Here is a 7348-nt window from a genome sequence, read left to right as displayed (position 1 = left end):
AGGCACAGAAATCAGATCAGTAATTGCCAGGGGCTGGGTGTGGGGCTAGGGATGGGGGTAGTGAATTGACCACAAAGGGGCATGAGGGAGCTTTTTCAAATGATGAGAATATTCCATATCTTGATTGTGCTTAGACCTAAAAACACTGAGTTTACTCTATGTAAATTATACCACAATATACCTGGCCCCATAAAATGACCTGTCTAGTCCCTTTTGACCCTAACTGCTAGAAATCATGGGGGTATCAGCTCTCAGGCAGAATGTGTGAAATGTGGTTTGGACCTTTAAACTATCATTTTTTATCTTTTAAGCTCTGTGGTGGGCATTTGTGGGTTTTTACCCCCAAGTTTGGGGGGTAACAGTATCCCATTTCCTTTCCATTAATTGTTTCTCCATTGTATGTCATTTTGGTGAGACTGTCCATCCACCCCTTTCCTACCCAAGGAATGGTCATACAATCCTAGCTTTGCCAACTGGACATTTTGCCCCCAAGACTCTGAGTCTTCATCATAAAGGGAAGAATGACATCCTTATGAAAAATGTCGGTTGGTTTCTGTCATCTAGACTTCCAAAGCAGCCCCGTCTCTTTCTGAGACTGTTTCCTGGCCTGCTCTTTAGTTTCTGTATCAGAATCTGCCCATTCAATATCATCTCTAACCCTTCTGGCATACCTTCTTGTACAATAGAGGTTGGAAATTAAAACTACATTTCCCAGATTCCCTTGCAGCTAGGGTTCATACATGACTTGGGTTTAACACCGAGCGGATGTACCCGCAAGAGATTTGGAAGACGGTTGTCAGTTTCATGAGGCAGTGGCTTTACAAAGGAGATAAGGTCAGGTCATCTGGGACAGCTTTTGCAGAAGTTTCACCTCTCATCCTCAGTGTCAGAAATGCAAAGTGGTGGGCAGTGACAGAAGCGTGTATTCTGCTACAACTGTCTGGATAGTTGAACATTTCTCCTGGCTGTAATGATCCTGGGTGTAGGGCATTCGTGCTTGGTTTTCTGGCCTCCAAGGAAATTCTTTAAGCTATCTAATATCCTAACTAAAATACTTTTCTGCTTAAACTAGCTGGAATGGGTTCAGCTGCTTGCAACTAAGAGTCCTAAAACACCTCCTAATAAATTCCTTTTGTGCTTATGTTAGGCAAAGTTGGTTTCTGTTATTTGCAACAAAGAATCCTAACTGATATGTCTAGTCACCTGTTCTTTCAACAAATGTTTTCCCAGCACATATTATGTGCCAAGTATTATATTAGATTCTGGGGATATGAAGGTGACTGAAAAAGTATCATTGCCCTGCAAAAGATGACAGTCCGATACAACTGCCTTGGAATATTATTTGTGAGTATTTACTAAACATATGTATGCCTACTCTATGACCCAACAATTCCACTTCTATGTATGTTCCTGAGAGAAATGAGAACATGTATCTACCCAAAAAATGTACAAAAATGTGTGTGGCAGTTTTATTCATAATAGCCAAATATTGGAAACAGCTAAAATATCCATTAACAGTAGACAAGATAAATAAAATTTGGTATATTCATATAGTGGAATATTCTATACAACAGTGACAAGACTACTGCTACACTCAATCACGTGGAAGACATGTGGAGAGAAAGAAGTGAGACACCAAAAAGTGCACACAATATGATTCTATTTACATGAAGTTCAAGAATAAGTCAAATAAATCGACTGTGCTAGAAGTTAGAAAAGTAATTACTTCCAGTGGAGTCTCTAGGGTTGGTGTCAACTCATGGTGTCACCCAGCCCCACCCACCATGGGCGGAATGGCCTGGCCCCACCCCGGTGCCCTGACTGGTGGGTGAGGAGAGGGTGATGATGAGTCACCACACTGGGTGATGGGTGACACCAACGCTAATGACACCACTGCCTTGGCCGCTCCTCCCCCAGCAGCGCCGGCCTGCCGGCTCTGGACCCTGGGGTCATTCTGGTGTCACCCCCTCTGACAGTGTCAGGGGGTGTGGTCCACACCCCGCACCCCGCTAGTGACGGCACTGGTTACCCCTGGGGGTGGGGTATTGAGTAGGAAAGAATCCAAGAGAGCTTTCTAGGGTGCTTATGTTACAATCTGGATGAAAATGTGAAAAACCATCATCCGTACACTAAATTTTAGTGAGTTTTAGGTACGTTATATACCAGTTAAAAAGAAAAAAAAATTAAGACGCTCACAGCTCAGCAGGGCGACAACATGGCATTTCAAGAACTCTAATATAGGGTTGCTATCAGCCAGAAGCCACTGAAGGCACACAAAAACAACAATGTAGGTGAGGAGTCCCTGGGTAGTGCAAACGCTAATAGGCTCCACTGCTAACCCAAAGATTAGAAGTTCAAGTCCACCCAGAGGCACCTCAAAAGAAAGGGCTGGCTATGTATTTCTGGAAAATCCGTCACTGAAAACCCTATGGAGCAGAGTTCTACTCTGATACACATGGGATTGCCCTGAGTCAAAATTGACTTAATAGCAATCGATTTGGTTTTGGTTTAATATAGCTGATGACTGCTATGACAGAGGACGAGTAGATCCTAGAGAGTCGCAGAGAAGGAAGGGATGCAGTCTTCTGGAGGAGGAGTGGTGATGGAGGTCAAGGAAGATCAGTTAGGGGCTAGGCTTGCAAAGGGCCTTGAATATGGAGATAATAAAATTATTTTTAACAAAATTGTCATCCATTTTTCTTTCTGAACAGAAAGCTGATTTTTCAATGGAATAACAACTAATTTGATTCTCATCTTCGTTCTCTCCCAGGCTTTTACAGAATTTAGTGTTTCTCCATGAAACATGTCAAGTGTTTTATGTTCAAACCACCAGTGAAAAATGAAATTTTAATGAAAATAGTCAAAAACAACTATATAGAATCTTGGGAATCTTTCAAGCACATAATTATTTTACTCTCTAACTTGTAATATGATGGTTACACTAGTTTCGCTTTTGGGTTTCACATTTTAGGCTTTTTTAAGGCAACCCTAAAGGCTGAGAACCAAAAGAAAGTAAGGATTTTATTCACCATTATTGGAAATCTCCCATCCTTCCTAATCAACTCTTAAATGGGTCTTATGTAATCCCCAAACGCAGATGACTGGCAGGTGGACCTAGACATTACTTTAAAGAGGTTTCCGTGTACTTGTCAATGTAATTAAGGTACCCCTTGATGAAAGGCGAGCGGCATTTGTGCTTTTCTCAGGTCTGTCCTATATTTTGAAAAAAAATTATTTCCTATTTCAGGATGCTTCCCCTTTACTTCAGGATATACTGCATTTAAAGACTGAACTGATTTAAAACAAGGTAGGACCTGAGGGAATAAGCTGATCTTAGTGGTGCTCTCCTTCCATTCACAGAAATACCTATGGCATTTTGATGACACGTGTTTATCAGAAGTTGCTTCACATCCTAGGACTGCAATGCAAGGGATGCTTACCAACCTGATTTTGCAGAAACCAAATGATTATTGCAAAACCCAATACTGAAGGCATCTCAACAACATAAACAAATAAACATGTATATGGTGTTTGTAGAAAAGGTGGGGCTGGGAGTGGAAAGAAAATACAGTTTTGCAACAAGGCTTTAAAAAACATGATTAAAACTGCAAGTCACCTGTGTTTATACTACAACTACAGGTTTCTAAATTACAGTTTTATTTTGTCATTTCTTTCTACTGTGGAATTGTGAAACACAGGTCAAATGCCACTTCAACAAATAGCATTGTAATAAATAGCACATTCCCGTTACTGCTTCAAAGAGACAATAAATAAGACATCCAGCAAAAGAAAGTAACTTCCACAGTCCCTTGGGGCTTATTCAGGCATTCAACTCTTCATTCAATGAATATTCATTATGTAATTATACATGCCAAGCATTGTGTTAAGAATTCAGGAAACAATGAATAGAATACAGTACTTCCTCTTGAGGATCTTGCAGTCCAGTGAGAGAGGGAGACATAAATGAACAATTACAGCAATGAGTAAATCATGTCCTAAAGTCATTCACAAGGTATAGAAGTACAGAGGGGACCATGGATACCTCTGCTGGGGCATCATCAAATGAAGTGATGCTTGAGTTTGCTCTTTAAAGATGAGTAGGAGTTTGAGGTAGGAGGGGAGACAAAGGGGAAGAGGGACAAGAGATGAGACTGAAGAGCTAGGCTGGGACCTGGTCCTGAAGGGCTTCATATGCCTCACGGAGGACTGTGCACTTCATCCTGTAAGTAACATGAAGCCAATGAAGAGTATTTAGATAGGGAGTTAAGGTCAGATTTATATTTCCATGAGAAACACTCTTGTACCAGCATGGATGATGGGTGGTGTGTGGTGAGACTAGAGGCAGGGAAACCACTTAGGAGGTTGTAGTGATTGTCAGAATCCCTGGGTGGTGCAAATGTTAATGCGCTGTGCTGCTAACCCAAAGGTTGGACATTCAAGTCCACCCAGAAGCACCTCAGAAGAAAGACCTGGAGATCTACTTCCAAAAAATTAGCCACTGAAAACCTTATGTACACGCATGGGGTCACCATGAGTCAGAATCACTCGACAGCAACTGGTTAGTTGGCTGGCTGGTTGACAGTGATTGTTCGGACAAGACTCATGGGGAAAATAGCAAAAGAATAAGGAAAAAGGAGAGTTTTGGAAACTATTTAGAAGTTACAGGAATCAGGACATTGTGACAGACTAAATACTGTGGGGAGAGTAAGGTTTCCAAAACGTCGTGTAATTTTCAGCTTGACTGACTGAGTGGATGGTGATATCCTTAATAGAAATAAAAAACACAGGCAAAGGAGCCATTTGGGTGGGAAGAAGGTAAGTTTGTTTTTGTAACCAAGTGTTGAACGTGAAGTAACTGTGGGACATGCAGACAGATGTCAAGGAAACAGTTGAAAATGTAGAACTAGAGACAGGTTGGTCTGATTATTTTAAAGAAATAATCAGATAAGATTATTGCAATGAAAACAAGAGCCCCTGACAGTACAATCTTTGTGTGTCTTTCAGAATAACTTCTTGATCAACTAATGTTCTCTTCTTTTTGGGACTTTGTTATCAAACTGTATAATTTGTTTAAAAGGGTGGAGATATTCACTGCTTCTCAGAGCTGTCAGCTTAGGGCCAAGTCTTCATAATTTCAGAGAAAATTATTCATATTTTTTCAAAAGCAAAGGCGAGGAGAAATGAGATAATATATTAAAGGAAATCAAATAAATTTACAATAAAATATCATTAGGAAATGAAATCTTGTCAGCCTAGATAAATGGGCCTGATTATTACATTTAAGTCAAACTAAATTACTGTCCATGTATCTATTAAAGCATTTATAAGTGTCGAAAATCGAAATGTTAGGATCTCGACTGTAGATGTAAAATCCAAATGATTTCGATAAGTTTAAACACTCTTTTATTGTGAAGGAAAAGGATAAAATATCAGAAAGTAACATAAATATCACAGAAAGGTTTATAGAATTCCTTTTCTTAAACACTGCAAATGGTTTGGGAGGTTAAAAAAAAAATTAGAGGCACTATTTGCACAATTAACATGATAATCCAAAGACCTTAGCTGCAAATAACTAATTACTAGATTTTTTTAATTGCCAAAATCTTGTATTCCTTCTTAAAGAAGGAAGAGGAGGCCACCGCCGCAGGCATGTCTATCCAGTGCTGAGCTGATCATGGCAATGGCAGCCCCAGTAATGTGAGGGACTGCGGAGGCCCACAACCTCAGCCCGAGGACCTGACAGGTCTGCTGGCCTACGGAACCCAGCTGGTTACTACTCCAGAGAGGAAACCTCATCCAGATGCCACTTCTCATCGTCAGTGTGCTGTTTGGTTAAGCTAATCCTGCAGGAGTCCTAGCTCTTGTGGAGGAATCAAGCTGACTCTTGGCGTGAGGCTACTGCCAAGGCCTCCCTGGATGACCCGGTGGAAGTGAAGGAGGGCTTCCTCTGCCCCTTGTGCCTGAAGACCTGCAGTCTTTCTATCAGCTTCAGTCACATTATGAGGAAGACCACTCAGGGGAAGATCATGATGTCAACAGACAAATTAAAAGTCTTGGCCAGAAGGCTAAGAAAGCAAAGCACAGGTTGTTGAAATGAGAAGGAGATGGCCAAGCAGAATCAAGGACCCAAGGATATGAGTCTTTCAGCTATGGAGGGCTTGATCCTTACATGTGGGAGCCCCAGGAACTTGGTGCTATGAGAAGCCATCTTTTGGATTTCAAGAAACACCAAGCTACCAGAATTGACCACTATGTTGTCAAAGTCAATAAGTTAATAATCAGGTTAGAGAAGCCCACTGCATTCGACAGAACTAATGCCAAGTCTGCTAAGATTCAAGCAATAGAAAAGTCAGTGGTGCCTTGGGTCAACAACCAGGATGTCCCTTTCTGTCCAGACTGTAGTAATAAGTTCAGCATTCGTAACTTCCACCACCAGTGCGGCTTCTGCGGGTCTATTATGTGCAAGAAGTGCATGGAGCTCATCAGCTTTCCCTTGGCAAACAAGCTCACCAGTGCCAGCAAGGATTCCCCTGAGCACCCACACTAGCCCCAGCCAGTCACCCACCAGTGTCCACGGCTCCCACTGGGGTAGCATCAGCAATACGAGCACTGGAAGCTCTGCTGGATGAGAAAGATGACGACCACATCCACTGCTGCACACACTGCAAGGACCCAGAGCTCAAGAGAGAGCAGCAGATCAACGAGAAGGAGCACACACCTGACGTCATGAAGATCTATGAGAAATCACGACTTTACATGGAGAAAGTTGACCAGAAAGCTCCTGAATGCAACAGGACAGTTGCATCATCAAATTTGGTGAGTAGTGTCTGCGGTCTTCAAAGCTGGCAAGCAGCCATCTTAGACACAACTGCTAGTCTCTACTCATCCAGAGCAAAAGACAAAGAAGGAAATGCAAGACTCAGAGAAGAAACTAGCCTACAGGACTCATTATCTACACAAACCATGGCCTCATCTGTCCTGAGACCAGAAGAACTAGATGGTGCCCGGCAACCACCACTGAGTGTTCTGATCAGGACCACAATAAATGGATTCTGATAGAATGAGACAAAAATGTAGAAGAGAACTCAAATTCTTAAAAAGTCCAGATTACTGAACCAGTTGAGACTAGAGGACCCCCCACCCCAAGGCTACTGCCCTGAGATATGCTTTAAACTTTGAACTGAAACTACTCCTAGAGGTCACCTTTCAGCTAAATAACAGATTGGCTCGTAACACAAAGAATATCACCCCATAAGTACTGTCTTAGGCTGGGTTCTCTAGAGAAACAAAACCAGCGAAGCATATATGTAAATATATAGAGATGTATTTCAAGGAAATGGCTCCCACG

At 41.8% G+C, this 7348-nt stretch overlaps 1 pseudogene; it reads left to right on the top strand.

Annotated features, from left to right (window-relative positions):
• Positions 1–765: 765 nt before the first annotated feature.
• On the top strand, positions 766–6547 carry LOC101341880 (rabenosyn-5 pseudogene; annotated as a pseudogene).
• Positions 6548–7348: the final 801 nt, after the last annotated feature.

Source organism: Trichechus manatus, unplaced genomic scaffold (genome assembly GCF_000243295.1).
Source record: "Trichechus manatus latirostris isolate Lorelei unplaced genomic scaffold, TriManLat1.0 scaffold00007, whole genome shotgun sequence".
Classification (NCBI taxonomy): domain Eukaryota; kingdom Metazoa; phylum Chordata; class Mammalia; order Sirenia; family Trichechidae; genus Trichechus; species Trichechus manatus.
This window is presented reverse-complemented; position numbering and strand designations above follow the sequence as displayed.